Here is a 16,071-nt window from a genome sequence, read left to right as displayed (position 1 = left end):
AGACTTATATCTTTCACTTAGGGTTTTTCTCTATAATTGGGATTTTGTTTCAGACCTTGCCTGGACATCTACTGTAGAGTACTGTCACACATTAATAACTTTGTTAGAGACAATTTTTGCTTGTCTCTCCTTAGGGGATTGTAGAGGTAGATCCTCGGCACAAGTGCACCCTAAAGAATTGTACACTGTGAAATTATTACTTAAAATGACTATATGATATGTGTGGCTATATGTCAGTGCCTTACCACCAGACTGTGAGTTATTTGTTGAAGGAAGAAATATATGAAGGATTCCTTGTTGTGTAATTTTTTTTCACATAGAAACAAAAACACAGCCTTAGTTAAGTTCAACTGACTAGATGTATCTGGCTTTCCTATGCTTACATTGTATGCATTAGTACAGTAAACCCATTTCAGTGTACAACATCTCGTTCCTAGTCATCACGTACATGATAGCTACCTCCCCAGTACCATTGGCCCTGCATCTTATGAGGTCTACCCAGCAGTATGCTGAAGCAGCATAAGTCTCCAGTTACAATACCTAGGACATGTCAGTTATCGAGTCAGCCACCACCTGTGTGGAGCCATCCCATACTTTAAAGGCTTCACACAGCAAATCCCATGCCATTGCTATGGGTATTTTCCTCTGCCCTTTTTGTTCCTCCTTGCGTATCGCAGAACTTTAGTCTAGGCTCCACTTCACTACTTTCTCCTTCCACGCCTCTAGTTTTGATGGCCTTGCTTACTTCCACCTCCTAGTGATGTACCTCTTTGCTAGTAGTAACACTAGGTTAGCAAAACGTGCCTGAACCTTGTATCCTTTTGGGTGTGGATATATCCCTAGTATGCAGCTCTTTGCCCTATTCCAAGTCCGCCTGCCATCCACATCCGTTAATATTTGCGCTATCTGCACCCAATAGTGAGTTAGTGCTGAACAGGCCCACAACATATAAACAAACCCTGCATCTGCCTCTATACATCTCAGGCGGATGTATGACGTTACAACGCACACTATTACAACGCATGCACTTACAACGCATTTTTTACAACGCATAATCCATTACAACGCATGACATTACAACGCATGACACTACAACGCATTTTTAAAAAATACCTTTACAACGCACTACCATTACAACGCATACTACCTTTACAACGCATACCATTACAACGCATAATATTAAATTACATTTAAGGTAAGTATTAGATAGTATAGGGGTAAAAATTACTATTCTAACTCCAGGGGGTGCAACAGTAGGGTAAGTGTTGGATAGTGTAGGGGTAAAATTTACTATTATAACTCCAGGGGGTGCAACAGTAGGGTAAGTGTTGGATAGTGTAGGGGTAAAAATTACTATTCTAACTCCAGGGGGTGCAACAGTAGGGTAAGTGTTGGATAGTGTAGGGGTAAAAATTACTATTCTAACTCCAGGGGGTGCAACAGTAGGGAAAGTGTTGGATAGTATAGGGGTAAAAATTACTATTCTAACTCCTGGTGGTGCATCAGTAGGGTAAGTGTTGGATAGTATAGGGGTAAAAATTACTATTCTAACTCCAGGGGGTGCATCAGTAGGGAAAGTGTTGGATAGTATAGGGGTAAAAATTACTATTCTAACTCCAGGGGGTGCATCAGTAGGGTAAGTGTTGGATAGTATAGGGGTAAAAATTACTATTCTAACTCCAGGGGGTGCATCAGTAGGGTAAGTGTTGGATAGTATAGGGGTAAAAATTACTATTCTAACTCCAGGGGGTGCATCAGTAGGGAAAGTGTTGGATAGTATAGGGGTAAAAATTACTATTCTAACTCCAGGGGGTGCATCAGTAGGGTAAGTGTTGGATAGTATAGGGGTAAAAATTACTATTCTAACTCCAGGGGGTGCATCAGTAGGGTAAGTGTTGGATAGTATAGGGGTAAAAATTACTATTCTAACTCCAGGGGGTGCATCAGTAGGGTAAGTGTTGGATAGTATAGGGGTAAAAATTACTATTCTAACTCCAGGGGGTGCATCAGTAGGGTAAGTGTTGGATAGTATAGGGGTAAAAATTACTATTCTAACTCCAGGGGGTGCATCAGTAGGGAAAGTGTTGGATAGCATAGGGGTAAAAATTACTATTCTAACTCCAGGGGGTGCATCAGTAGGGTAAGTGTTGGATAGTATAGGGGTAAAAATTACTATTCTAACTCCAGGGGGTGCATCAGTAGGGTAAGTGTTGGATAGTATAGGGGTAAAAATTACTATTCTAACTCCAGGGGGTGCATCAGTAGGGTAAGTGTTGGATAGTATAGGGGTAAAAATTACTATTCTAACTCCAGGGGGTGCATCAGTAGGGTAAGTGTTGGATAGTATAGGGGTAAAAATTACTATTCTAACTCCAGGGGGTGCATCAGTAGGGTAAGTGTTGGATAGTATAGTGTAATATTATGCGTTGTAATGGTATGCGTTGTAATGGTAGTATGCGTTGTAATGGAATGCGTTGTAAAGGTAGTTTTTAAAAATGCGTTGTAGTGTCATGCGTTGTAATATCATGCGTTGTAATGGATTATGCGTTGTAAAAAATGCGTTGTAATGGTAGTGCGTTGTAAAAGTTGCGTTGTAAAGGTTGTTCCCCATCTCAGGCAGTTCGATGTCGCTCTAAGGAACATCTTGTGGAGTCTATGTGGTGTTAGGTGTGCCCTCTGCGTGATAAGGTATTGAATACATTTAAATCGCGCATTGCGTGACACTGCTTTCGGGTAGGCTAGAAGTGCTGTCCATTCTCTGTCTGTCAGTTCTGTTTCCATGTCTGTCTCCCACTTAGCCCACAAAGCTCCTATTGGGGAATCCTGTGTTTCCCTGAAGCTCGTGTACAGCCATTTTGTCAAATGCCTACCGTTGCCCATTAAGTGTAGCAAATGGACTAGTTCATTCATTGGTGGTTCCTGCCTATCCGAGGCCCACACCCTTTTTACGTAGAGCGTTAATCTGGCGTGTAAGAGAAATAGGGTGTCCGGCAAGCCATTAGTATGAACAAAGTCCACGTGTGACTGCAGGATTACCCTCCTGGAGCATTGCCCCCACTGTTGTTATCCCTCCATCCTCCCATCCGGCCAGCTGACCGTGCGTGACTCTACCTGTTGGTATGGGCAATCCCAAAAGAGGGGTATTCGGTGAATAGGACAGGCGTGGTTCTCTATATTTTAAAGCGTATTTCCAATACTACAGTGCTACTTGCAATGGTGGAGTCTGTGCTGTTAATTGGATGCGTGCTATGTAGTTTAGCATGTGATTTACCCTGCACCAGCATTCTTGGTGTATAGCCAATTTCCTGCAAGTTGCGGCCCGCTAGCCAGTATGAGAGCCATTGTAACTGACTCCCCATACAGTAGGCCATAAAATCTGGAGGTCCCATTCCTCCTGCCGTCGTTGAAAGTTGTAACTTCTTTAGTGCCACCCTACGCCTACCCACATCCCATATTAGCTCTGTCAGCAGTGAATCTATCACATTTGGAAAACTGTCATGGGGATTAGTATTGGGAGCGTTGTAAAATAATATTATCCCCTTGGTAGCATCACCATCTTTGCGATGGCCAAGCGGCGCGTGGCAGACAACGGCAGTGTTTTTCAGAATGCTCTCTGTGAATATAATGCAGCTATTGTGGTTTGAACATTGCCGTCCAGTTTATCTTGCTGTGTCCTAAATATTTTCATTCCCAAATACTTAAACGTGTTTGGAGCAGTCTGTATCCTACTGTCACCAAAGTCAATCGTGTGCGGCGCATCGGGCTGTTTGAAGGAGAAGGCTACTGATCTGTTAAAGTTTACGCAGAGCCCCGACACTCTGCCGAACTCCGCGAAGAGCGTTGGGGCCTCGGAGAGCCCGCTATATAAGTCCTGAGTGTACAGTATTATATTACATGCATATAGTGACAGAGGGTGTATCGTCGGGCAGACAGGTATGCCACAGTCCTGGGCCGACATGCATAGCTTGTGTGCAAGTAGTTCAAGTGCTTGTACAAAAAGAATTGGGGAAAATGGGCATCCCTGTCTTGTGCCTCTATGAATCTCGTATGTACTAAAAATGTGTTTGCCTGATCGTACGCGAGCCGTTGGCGCAACGTGTAACAGCCTGACCCAGTTCAGGTATTCGACGGGTATGTTGTACTGGCCCAATGCCACCAACATGTACTCCCAACTCAGCGTGTCAAACGCCTGTCGCAGGTCCAGGGAGAGACAACCCGCCACTGGAAACTGGTCTAAAGGGGCTCATATTACTTGATATAGCCTTCTCACATTGTGCGCTGTGCTCCTGCGTGGCACAAACCAACATTGGTCTGCATGTATCAGCTTGCTAAGGCAGGGCAACAATCGTGACGCTAGAATCTTTCTCAGTATTTTGTACTCAGTGTTTAAGGGTGACGAATGTCTGCATGCTGTAATGTCCGTACCATCCCTTCCGGGGTTCGACATTGATATCACCAATGCCTTACTTGTGGTCAGGGGGTGCGGACCTTCCTCCAATGCAGCTGCATACAGCTTACTCAAGTGTGGTGCTGAATCTTTGGCATACGCCGCGTAAAATTCAGAGGGGAGGCCATCCAGACCCGGGGTCTTATTCCGCGGTAGGTCCCAGATAGCTGCCTGAATTTCCTCTGTTGTATTCGGTGACATTAGGTCTTCTTTGTCTCCCTCGTCCAGCTTTGGTAGATTCACTCCATGGAGGAATCCCCAAATTTCCTGTGTGCATGAGCGCCCAGGAGCACTATACAAGTGCCTGTAATACTTTTGGAATGCCGCATTTATCATTAGCTGCGTGTCAGCCGCATCCAAAAGGGAGGAGCAGATCTTGGTTATTGGGGTTGCTTGGGGCTGGTTCAGTATTATACGTGCTAGCAGAGTGCCAGGTTTATCAGCCTCCACATGGGCTCTCTGTACAAACGCCCTATAGTCTACTTCTCTTAACCTTTACAGGAGGTCAGTGTATTCTATCCACACCTGTTGTAATTTGTCCCCCTTATCCGGGGATTCGGATGCTGCTTTCTCTAGAGGTCCTAGCTGTCCCTCCACTTCAATTAAGTTGCTCACTTATCTCAACATTTTAATTCCTTTTCAAAAAATCCATGTCTATAGGAGTGTTGGTGGGCATTTCTGGATGCATTTGCTTACATTAAGTTGGTCAACAACCACAAACTTTTAGGTTTGACGATCTGCACAAACAAATGCAGATAATTTCCTACCCTGAAACGGCTTGCAAAATTACTCCTGTCAAAGGACAGAATAAGTGTGTTTCTGAGATGACAATAAGGAAAGAAATCCTCAAAATGAATGGCGTGTAGGGGAAAGGCTTCTCTGCAGGGAATAATACTCCCCCACCCCATGAAGAAGCAAACAAAGAAAAAACAGACATCGTACAAATGTACATTTGTGTTCCATTTTTATATGTCGAATTATACGCCCAGTTACAATTTTGAATATGGAAAAATATACACGCCTAAGTGTGATAGAGAAGAATTGTATTTGTGTTCATAAAAAAAACTCGGTTTGCTCCAAATATACAAGTAACTTTACAGGGGCAGATGTCTCACTTTTAGTACTTCCAATTTGTCAATCACGCTCATGGTTTTAGTAATTTGGACACATTTCTGATGGAAAGTTCCCTCTGGAGTTTGCAGATTGTCCTAACAGTTTGTCTCTTTATGATCATCTTTCACAGTGAGCACAATGAGTCACTTACCCAATGCAGTGGAAGACCTCTGGGCAGAGGAAAACTCAGAAGGCTACGTGGATGTCACCCTGCAAAGTGCTGTGGTGCCCTCTGACGGGAAGCTCTACGTGATGTTCCATGGGACCTCCGTGGAGGCTGCTGAATCAATCATCAGAGATGGATTCAAAAGATCAAGTGATGGCACATTGGGAAAGGGGGTGTATGTAAGCAGGCAGTTTGAGAAAGCAAAGAGTTATCCCCCGAGCATTTATGGGCTGAATGTGGTCTTGAGAGTAAGGGTCAATGTCGGAAAAGTTATAAGAATAGACAGGAAGGGGCATCCTCTTCAGAAAACCTGGCACAGCAAGTACGATACTGCCTGGATACCTCCAATGGCTGGTGTGGGTCTGGGACAATTGGAAGAAGATTGTGTTTCTAATCCAAACAGAATCAAAGTTATTGATGTAGATTGTGCACCTTCTGAGCTATATCTTAGGAGACTGAGGGGATTGATACCGTACAAAAATAGCAGAATGCAATGATATTGCAGATTTTTTTTGTTGGATACCGAATCTCAAAGACCCCGTTACATCTAATTAGCAGTCAGTGAATTATGTCTTGCATATAACATGCAAATCATGTCTTTTGTTGCTAAATAGCATAAACATATTCATGTTTAATATTCTGAGTAGGTTTAGACTGGCATTTTTGCCCACCAACAGAATGGGCAGAATTGGGTTAAACATTCTGCAAAGAAATTTCTGCAAACACCATGGATTCTGGTTCCGCCATTTAGATTTTTAGGGCATCTGCACTATTAGCCCAATAAACTGGATTTTATTCTTCAATATTTTACATTTTTGCCCAAGTCTTATAGTTTTTATAAAAGGCATGACAAAGTAAATTTCTTTCCTGCGAAACCTCCCATTTTTGCGAATACTTCTAACTGTCTTTTAAACTCAGACCTAGCCCAAAGTACAATCTGTCCAACAAAAGTGAGGAATCAGGTTATTTCCATCTGATATTCCTCCTGAGCCGACCGATAGGTGTATTACCAAATGTCTTGGGTTTAGGATCTGAGAATTCTTAAGGTTTACATAAATTTCTGTTGTGCATGATGACAAAAATCATAAGTGAGGTCATACATAACTTCAATTTGAGTTTTTGCTAACCAGAAACATATTTCCAAATGTTTAACACATTAGCGGAACACATAAAGACATTGGAAAGACTCACCCTGAAGAAGGTCAGCAAATATATATCTGCCAACGATCCATTACTTGCTTCTCTTGTCTGTCCCTGAGTCTCTATCCGCAATGACTGGCTTGGCTTACTGAACAGACTTACTTTGTTGACCAAGAATGTATCTGCTGTTCTAGAGAACATGGAATTTGCAACAAAATGCTTCATGTATACAATTAATACATTATCTCACAATAAAAGCCAATTACATGTACAAATTCAAATGTGGGTTTTGTGGATTACCTGCGTGGTGCAGATACAGGGCATTTTATTTTCCATCAGGGTGTCTCCAGTTTACTTTTCAAAATGTTGGCATGAAGCAAAATGATCGGGACGATTTGCAAAAAGTTTTGAATTTGCTACTACTCGCTGCATGCCAGCAGCCAACACTAAGGGGAAAATGTATCCAGGGCCGTTTCCCCTGTGGGCCGCTAGGGTGGGGGCCAGTTTTGGGCCCCTGGGGGGGCATTTTTGTTAGCAGGGGTCGCAATATCGGCCCCCTAGAACAAAATCGTCCAAAACCGTCCCTCGCAAACTGCTCGGCTGCACCCCCCGCCACACCCCGGGGGGGAGGGGGGGGGGATGGCTGAGCAGTTTGCCAGGGCTGGTTTTGGTTCCCAGTCCGGTCCTGTATCTATCATTTAGTCAAGCATTGAGGTCTGGCACTTCACTGGGGTGGCGATACATACCCCACTGATTCTGCCTGGCTGCAAAGCATGATCTATTGTGAGAAAATAAGGGAGACCTACGTGCAGCGACAGCACCTAACCACCAGGCCCAAAGATAAATGGCAACCACAGCGAGACTTTCTACTTACCTTGGAATCAGATGAGCAGACTGATGTGATGTACCGTTGAGCCCGTTTCCATCTTCTGTTATATCCATGTACCAGCTCACCGAGCCCCTGACCCCTACAGATCCCTCACTGTTACTGCCACCATGCCTGGACACTTCTATTGTCATGCTCTATGCTTTATAAGCTCCTTTTTTCCACCGTCGGAGCTGTTGTCATCGCATCTCGCAAAGTGTGTCGCCGCTGCAGCATCGCATCGAGCAGAAGCGTCTCGCATCATCCAGGAAGTGTCTCGCAACGCCGAAGAAGCGTGTCGCCATCGCAGCCATCATAGCTGACGCATTGCACCGCATCAAGAGAAGAGTCTCGCATCGAGGAAGAAGAGTGTCGCCATCGCAGCCATCGTAGTTGTCGCATTGCACCGCATCAAGAAAAGCGCCTCGCACCCACAGAGAAGCGTGCCGCCGTCGGAGCTGCTGTCGTCGCATCGCATAAAGGGGTGTCGCCGCTGCAACATCGCATTGAGCGGAAGCATGTCGCAAACATCAGAGTAGAGTGTCGCTGCCAAGGCCGCTGTCGTCGCATCGCGTAAAGTGTGTCGCCGCTGCAGCTGAAGCATCGAGTCGAGTCTTCTCGCAACATCGGAGAAGCGTGCCGCATCTGGAAGATCTTCACGTCTTTATTTCTTTGCACCAAAAACTTCATTGCATCAACATCGTTGCAACACTTTTGTTGCCCTGCGTGTCGCATCTAAAAGGTACATTGACTTAAAGTGTCGCATTTAAGAACTTAAGAGAACTAAGCAAAATCCTACCATCTAAAGTAACAGTATTGTGTGTTTTTGTCGTTTAATGGTCTTGTGGTAAATCTATATAAAGAATACTTATTTTTAATATAATAACCTGTGTGGTGTCCATTTGTAGTGTTGTCACTTGGTTACTGTATGTGTTCACAAATACTTTACATACTGCCTCTGAGATAAGCCTGACTGCTCGTGCCAAGCTACCAAGGTGGTGAGCAGGGGTTATTTTAGGAGTGTACCCCCTTACCCTGACTAGAGGAGAGGGTCCCTATTTGTCACTAGTGCATACCTGTGCCAACTAGAGACCCCCGAGTTGAACATACCCCATGCAATGATTGGTGCTGTTCATGTTGTTCTATAAAATACTAATAATTATATATATTTTTTTTAAAGTACTCAGCTCAGCAAGCCACCTTGCTGCGCTGCGTGAGTGGGAAAGGGCAGGAATGTTCTGTACTTCACACAATACAGCATATTCCTGCCTTTTACAAGCACTGGCGCAAAATAGGAGTGGTAAACTGTTTCTCCTCATTACGCCTCCCCTGGGGATGCGTAGCAGTTTTGGCACATTCGCTGGTTTACCACTTACGGTAAATCTGAAGATGCATCAAAGTCCATGGGTTTTGTGTGGAAAAAGCCATTCACCACCCTGGAATGCCTCCCTTGGATAGAGCAACGCAACGACTTGCCCTGTATTGCGTTACTCTGGATTTATCAATCCACTCAGGGCCACACAAAGCGGTCTTACGTAGCTTGATAAATTGCCTTTAAGGATAGCGTCATGCATCACCCCATTGCATGATGCAAAATCAACGCAACCCTTTCATAAATATAGCCCCAAGCACTCACATCAATTCTACCATGAAACCAAGGCCTTGTACCAAGCTCTCTTTAATATACAGTTAATTAAAACCGTAACATACACACATTGCATTGATATTTAATTAAAACAGAGATTAAAGTTTAAAAGCACATTATAAAAGCAAGCAGTGCAAGATTAATAACAGTTCCCAAGCAGCATTTCTGGTTGATGGCAGGAATGTCAAATTTTGCCATTTAGAGCCAGAAGGAAAGTGCGGAGTGCAAAAGGCAATATCAGAATGTCCCAGAGTTTATTACAGTTGCCAATACCTAGCTTTCAACAAAGTCCATTTGTACAATGGCAATATAAGAAGAAACTTGAGATTGCTTCAACAGCTCTTAGTGAACTACCTCTGTGAGTGCCTTGTTAGACCCTGCAAGTAGGTCCAATTTAACCCCCTGGACCCCGTCTCATGTTCTTTGACTATTTCTTAGTGCTGAGCTGTGTGCAGTGTGGTTAAAATAATGTAAATAAACTTCCCAGCCCTTGCTAGAACTTGAGCGGAATTGTTGCTGAAACACAAATCAGATGCTTCCCTGCAATGCCACAGCAGCTTGTCCTGATAGACTGGGAACAATAGTCAACGACGGTCGTGAGCAAGGTGGGGACAACAGCATAGCAGATGTAACCAAGACTCATCTGGGTAATTACAAAGCCTACACGTTAGCTGTCCATTCCTCCGAGCCCAAAGCGGATTAAAGTTGTAAATTGGAAGGGCTAACAGCCTCATATAAATAATTGTACCAAGGTGAGACCTGCGAAATGTTAAGGGTGGGCTAACGGTGCCCATGTTATCTCTTGAACTACCCTGCATGACTTCTATTGTCTTTCGCTGACTTCATAGTTAAAGGTGAGAGAATCCAGCAACCACAATTTATCTATAAAAGCTATACACACATTAACTGAGGAATAATCGTGTACTAAATTCAACTCCTAGAAAGGGAGGGGCAACATTACCCAAAGGTATACTGATGTGCACTAAATAAGCATAGTGCTTAGTCAATCAAGTTGACATAGCAATCCTTGCTTGAGAGGGAAACTAGACTTCTCTGTATCTTTCACAAAAACCAATTTTGTGATCTCACTATGGATTAAAAAAAACCCTGCCATGTGGTAGTTGTGTTTATTAATTCCATTTTTTGAGGCTTGCATTTCAGGAACATATTGTACTAGTTTCAGCTTAGCAATTAGAAGTATTTATAAAAGCACAAGTAAGGTCTTTTCCATCAATGGATTTGATCCATGTAAGGTATACCACGTGTTTTGGGTTCTCTATGAGAGGAAGGTACAGATAGGGATTTTGAGTAACTGATGATTCACTTGGCTATTTGTCTCCTTAAGTGTTTGGTGGTGATTGATAATACTTCAATTTTTGGAGAAATGCTTAAGATGTAAGAGAATTCATTTGCTAAGCTTCTCCTTCTGTAAGGATATTAATGTGGACAAAATAAGGGAGGGGGATTCTACTCCTTATTTATGGTTTGATCCTGAAATTAGAATTTTTTCAATTACCATCAAATTTAATATTAGGTCAAAAATCTATATACTTGTCCTCTAGTGCTGACATAGTCCAGTCCAATGAGCTACAGCCATAGAAGGAGATGAGGATCTGGATGCCATTCCTCAGAGGCAGCATTCTGCTGAGAGAGATGATATAACTCCTGAGTTGGAGCTCCCTACCAGAGCATAAAACAGTGTGTCTTCCCAAGGCCTGTCCCCAAAGAAGCGAGTGGCCAGGAAGGTGGAAAGGGAGTTCATGCTGGAGATGGCCAAACTCAGGATGGAGTAGAAGAAACTGGCAATGGAGACAGAACAAAAGAAGGCTGAAAGAGCCTTTGTGGAGAGAAGCATTTTGCTGGCTCATGAACTGAGTCTAAAGGAGCTGGACCGCAAGGCCAGGCAGGCAGGGTCCAGCAGTGATGGTGTCAGCAATACAGTGCCTTCTGGAAACAGGAGGGTCTATATTTTCAAAAGTCTGGTGCCTGACTTTATAGTGGGGGAAGACATTGACAAGTGGCTTGAAGCATATGAGGTAGCTTTGCAGATGCATAGAATCCCCGAGTAGGATTGGGGGGCTAGCCTCTGGAGGGGACGGATGCACTACTGGCCCTAGTTAATGGGGACAGGATGAGGCATCCCCCCATTAAGATCCCTAGTCAAAAAGTATGGCCTTACCCTTGAGAAGTACAGGCTGAAGTTATGGGGCAGCCAGAAGCTGCCGCAGCAGTCCTCTGTGGATTGTGTGGATTTCTTTTGCAAGGCACTGGACGGCTGGGGGAATGACAATAAAGTGAAGAATTATCAGGGGCTGTACAATTTGATTGTGAGAAAGTGCATGTTCAGTCTTTGATTTCCAGATCGGCGCCAACACCTGGTTGAGTAAGGTCAGTGATCTCAAGGATCTTGCTAAGGAGGCAGACCACTGGCTCAGCACCATGGCCCACAAGAAGGTACTGTGGGAGTGACTCTAAGAAGGATGGTTCATGTTCCCCTATCAGAGTGAGAGTGAGGTGAAGGGAGACATATAGACAGGCCCAAGAATAAGGGAAGAGGAAAGGGTTCCCATGCCCCTTCTGAGAAATAGAGAGAAGGCTCTGGTGGGCAGTGGCCAGGGCTCCCCAATTCCAACCCCTTTGCTTTGTTCCCAGCTAGGACTCTGTCTGTCCAACAAAAACATCCGCTGGGGTGACCAATGTGGCAATAGGAGTAAGTAGTTCCCAGTGGCAGATCAAAGACCATGCCATGATCTCCCTTAGCTGGAAGATAGACTCAGAGGGTAAGCTTGTAATCCCTGAGGGTGAGAGTCGTCGTTTCCACCAGGTGAAAGTGAATGGGATCCCTGTCACTGCTCTGAAGGACACCGGGGCTAGCCAGGCATGATAGTGGAAAGGCTAGCTTCTCCAGAGCAGTACACTGGCAAGATGTGTAGGTTAACTCAGGCCCATGGGCAGAACCTCTTCCACCTTATGGCGCTGGTATCCCTATAGTTAGGTGGGGAGGTGACCCAGAGGAGGGACATAGTTAGGGCCAGATGCCCATAGACTGCATTCTGGGAAATGAGTTTCCCCCGGTGTCAAGAGAGCGGGGAGGGGTGGCCACACATGGTACCCTGACAATTCCGTTTTCTGTGGGTACCACTCCCCAGCGGAGAGTACAGGAGCCCAGATGGAGGTGCAGGGTGAGGTAGAACTCAAACCTGTGCCCTGTTCAGCTTCAGGGTACAGACCCTATGAAGAGTGTCCAGCCTCAGGACACCACCCATAAGCTGGTAGGAGATAGAGTGGAAGGAGGGTGCAAAACACCTGGGGCTACCATACCCCATTGAGAAACCTCAGAGGTCAGAGAACCTGGAAAGGCAAAGGGCCTAGGCTTGACAGCAGTCAGTGGCCTATGTTGGTTACTGTCCTTATGGGCAGAGCTTTTCTTGGGTTGGAGTCAGATGTCTGATCCAAGGGGTGGAATGGCCACATCACTTTGTTGGCCATGGTGGTACTGTTTGCCTACTGGTATGCATCTCTGAGCACATTATGCTTGAGTGCTTCACAGATGGGGCCCACAGGTGAGGAGAAGGGTTTCCCATGAGTCAGTTCAGTGGCTCAGGAGAGCATAGACAGAGGGATACAATTGAGTTCAGAGAGGCATAGAACTGACAAGTACCCTTGCATAACAGGACTTTTGTCCATGTTCGTTCACTTATGCAGAGAAGACCATCAAGGTACTGATTAGTCTACCCTGGCTTTTGACTGGAGGGGGGATTGTTTTGGACTTGGCTCTTTGTTCAAGGCCATCCCCAAACGTTTTGCCTTCACGCCCTCCTTTTTGCTGAATGCCCTTTTGTTGGATTTAGGACTCTGTGCACTTTACCATTGATAACCAGTGCTAACCTGCTTGTGCTCTCTCATCCCCACATGGTAGAATTGGCTCATACCCAGTTAGTATATTTAAGTGACTTATAAGCCCCTAATAAATTTGCATAACATGTGCCCAGGGACTGAAATTAAATGCTACTAATGGGCCTGCAGCACTGATTGTGCCACCCACTCAAGTAGCCATTTAAACATGTCTCATGCCTGCCATTGCAGCCTGTGTTGCAGTTTTTTAAACCTTTTGAATCTGTAGCAAAAGCTCTGTAAACCAGTGAGATGAGTCCACAATAATAAACACACCCGTTTTGTTACAGATTCAAAAGTAAAACATTGCTTCAGTCAAACTCGTGCATATCAGAACAGATACAATGTTTAGATCCAAAAATTCATGCATAATTAATTAGACAAGCAAGTAGCTCTTCAAGCTTATATCTTCACAGACCAAAATATATGTTGAATTAAAGGCAACTACTGTGTAATTCTGATCACAAATCAAGTGAGCAAACAGGAGAAAAAAGAAATAGGAAACCCATGTGGCTCCAGCAATTCACCCTTTTTAAAAATAAATATGCACATTCCAAACAGCTCAAAATAATTGTTACTTAGTAATCTTCAATATAGCTATTTTTCTACTTCCAGCATTCAAAAACCAAACTGGTGAAATCCTGAGAAAATCAACCATAAACACCAGCTCAGGTTGCACAACTTTATTTGAAGTAGTGTCATAAAATAGTGTTAATATTTGAGAAGGGCCCAATTATAATTTTCCCATTTTAATTTTTTCAGATTACACTGCACCATTTGCCATGAAGAAAATCCCCTGAGATTTCTAGGGATTAGAAACGCATCAGCACTTTTTTACTCTTAAGAGGGTGATTTATTAAGCTTAAGTGGCATGATAGGGAGATTTAGATGTTATATCCCATAATGCCCAGAGCTTGACCCCATGGAATAAGGAACCCAGAAAAAGGATGAGAAATAGTGTTGTTAAGGAGTTCTTTGTAATTTTTGGTTTGATAAATCAATGGTGTAATATATACTATCACTCAGTGACTAAGTACTTAGTGACTAAGTACTTATTGTGAAATTTCATCAACAGTGAAAAGTTGTATTGTTGTAATAATTTACAGCTTCACAAAGTTCCCAAGCGAGGGCACTCATAAGTCGGCGAGATAGGGTCAGGGAAGGGCCTCAACACATCCGTCGTCCGCAGTCACCTGAAGCGTTTCGGGCTTCCGCCCTTCCTCATAGGTATCACTGCACAGAATAACCACCAGCAAATGGATTCTCCAGCGTCTTCCCTTTTATTTAAATCAATCACACCCAGGTGAGTAATATCGCAATGAATACTGGGACTGTTAGTCCATACACATAAAACCCCTGTGGGCTGCTGGCAGTTAGTCTGTAAATAACACTGTTCATCATAGGATGTGCAAGGAGCACCTTCCCCCATGCTGCCGCTCACCAGTCTATTCCGTTTCGCTGTCACTACGAACAGCAGCGGAGCCGCATTACATCAGCAGCGGTGCACCTCTCGACCGGGAAGGCCGGATATATACAGTTTCACAAAGTTCCCAAGCGAGGGCACTCATAAGTCGGCGTTTATAGGGTCAGGGAAGGGCCTCAACACATCCGTCGTCCGCAGTCACCTGACGCGTTTCGGGCTTCCACCCTTCCTCATTGGTATCACTGCACAGAATAACCACCAGCAAATGGATTCTACAGCGTCTTCCCTTTTATTTAAATCAATCACACCCAGGTGAGTAATATCGCAATGAATACTGGGACTGTTAGTCCATACACATAAAACCCCTGTGGGCTGCTGGCAGTTAGTCTGTAAATAACACTGTTCATCATAGGATGTGCAAGGAGCACCTTCCCCCATGCTGCCGCTCACCAGTCTATTCCGTTTCGCTGTCACTACGAACAGCAGCGGAGCCGCATTACATCAGCAGCGGTGCACCTCCCGACCGGGAAGGCCGGATATATACAGTTTCACAAAGTTCCCAAGCGAGGGCACTCATAAGTCGGCGTTTATAGGGTCAGGGAAGGGCCTCAACATATCCGTCGTCTGCAGTCACCTGACGCGTTTCGGGCTTCCGCCCTTCCTCATAGGTATCACTGCACAGAATAACCACCAGCAAATGGATTCTCCAGCGTCTTCCCTTTTAATTAAATCAATCACACCCAGGTGAGTAATATCGCAATGAATACTGGGACTGGTAGTCCATACACATAAAATCCCTGTGGGCTGCTGGCAGTTAGTCTGTAAATAACATTGTTCATCATAGGATGTGCAAGGAGCACCTTCCCCCATGCTGCCGCTCACCAGTTTATTCCGCTTTGCTGTCACCACGAACAGCAGCGGAGCCGCATTACATCAGCAGCGGTGCACCTCCCGACCGGTAAGGCCGGATATATACAGTTTCACAAAGTTCCCAAGCGAGGGCACTCATAAGTCGGCGTTTATAGGGTCAGGGAAGGGCCTCAACACATCCGTCGTCCGCAGTCACCTGATGCGTTTCGGGCTTCCGCCCTTCCTCATAGGTATCACTGCACAGAATAACAACCAGCAAATGGATTCTCCAGCGTCTTCCCTTTTATTTAAATCAATCACACCCAGGTGAGTAATATTGCAATGAATACTGGGACTGGTAGTCCATACACATAAAACCCCTGTGGGCTGCTGGCAGTTAGTCTGTAAATAACATTGCTCATCATAGGATGTGCAAGGAGCACCTTCCCCCATGCTGCCGCTCACCAGTCTATTCCGCTTCGCTGTCACCACGAACAGCAGCGGAGCTGCATTACATCAGCAGTGGTGC

The 16,071-nt window shown here is 44.7% G+C and overlaps 1 long non-coding RNA gene across 1 annotated transcript in view; it reads left to right on the top strand.

Moving 5' to 3' along the window:
- The window catches only part of LOC146861463 (uncharacterized), a 33,837-nt gene extending 26,690 nt beyond the window's left edge, over nt 1-7,147 (top strand). Inside the window, exon 3 of the long non-coding RNA XR_014978964.1 lies at nt 5,691-7,147. This is a non-coding gene — a long non-coding RNA (uncharacterized LOC146861463). The remainder of the gene's footprint in view (nt 1-5,690) is intronic.
- The last annotated feature ends 8,924 nt before the right edge of the window (nt 7,148-16,071 follow it).

The sequence above is a fragment of the Triturus cristatus genome, chromosome 3_1, assembly GCF_964204655.1.
Source record: "Triturus cristatus chromosome 3_1, aTriCri1.1, whole genome shotgun sequence".
Taxonomy (NCBI): domain Eukaryota; kingdom Metazoa; phylum Chordata; class Amphibia; order Caudata; family Salamandridae; genus Triturus; species Triturus cristatus.
Note: the sequence above shows the minus strand (reverse complement) of the source record. Positions and strands in the feature narration are given on the sequence as shown.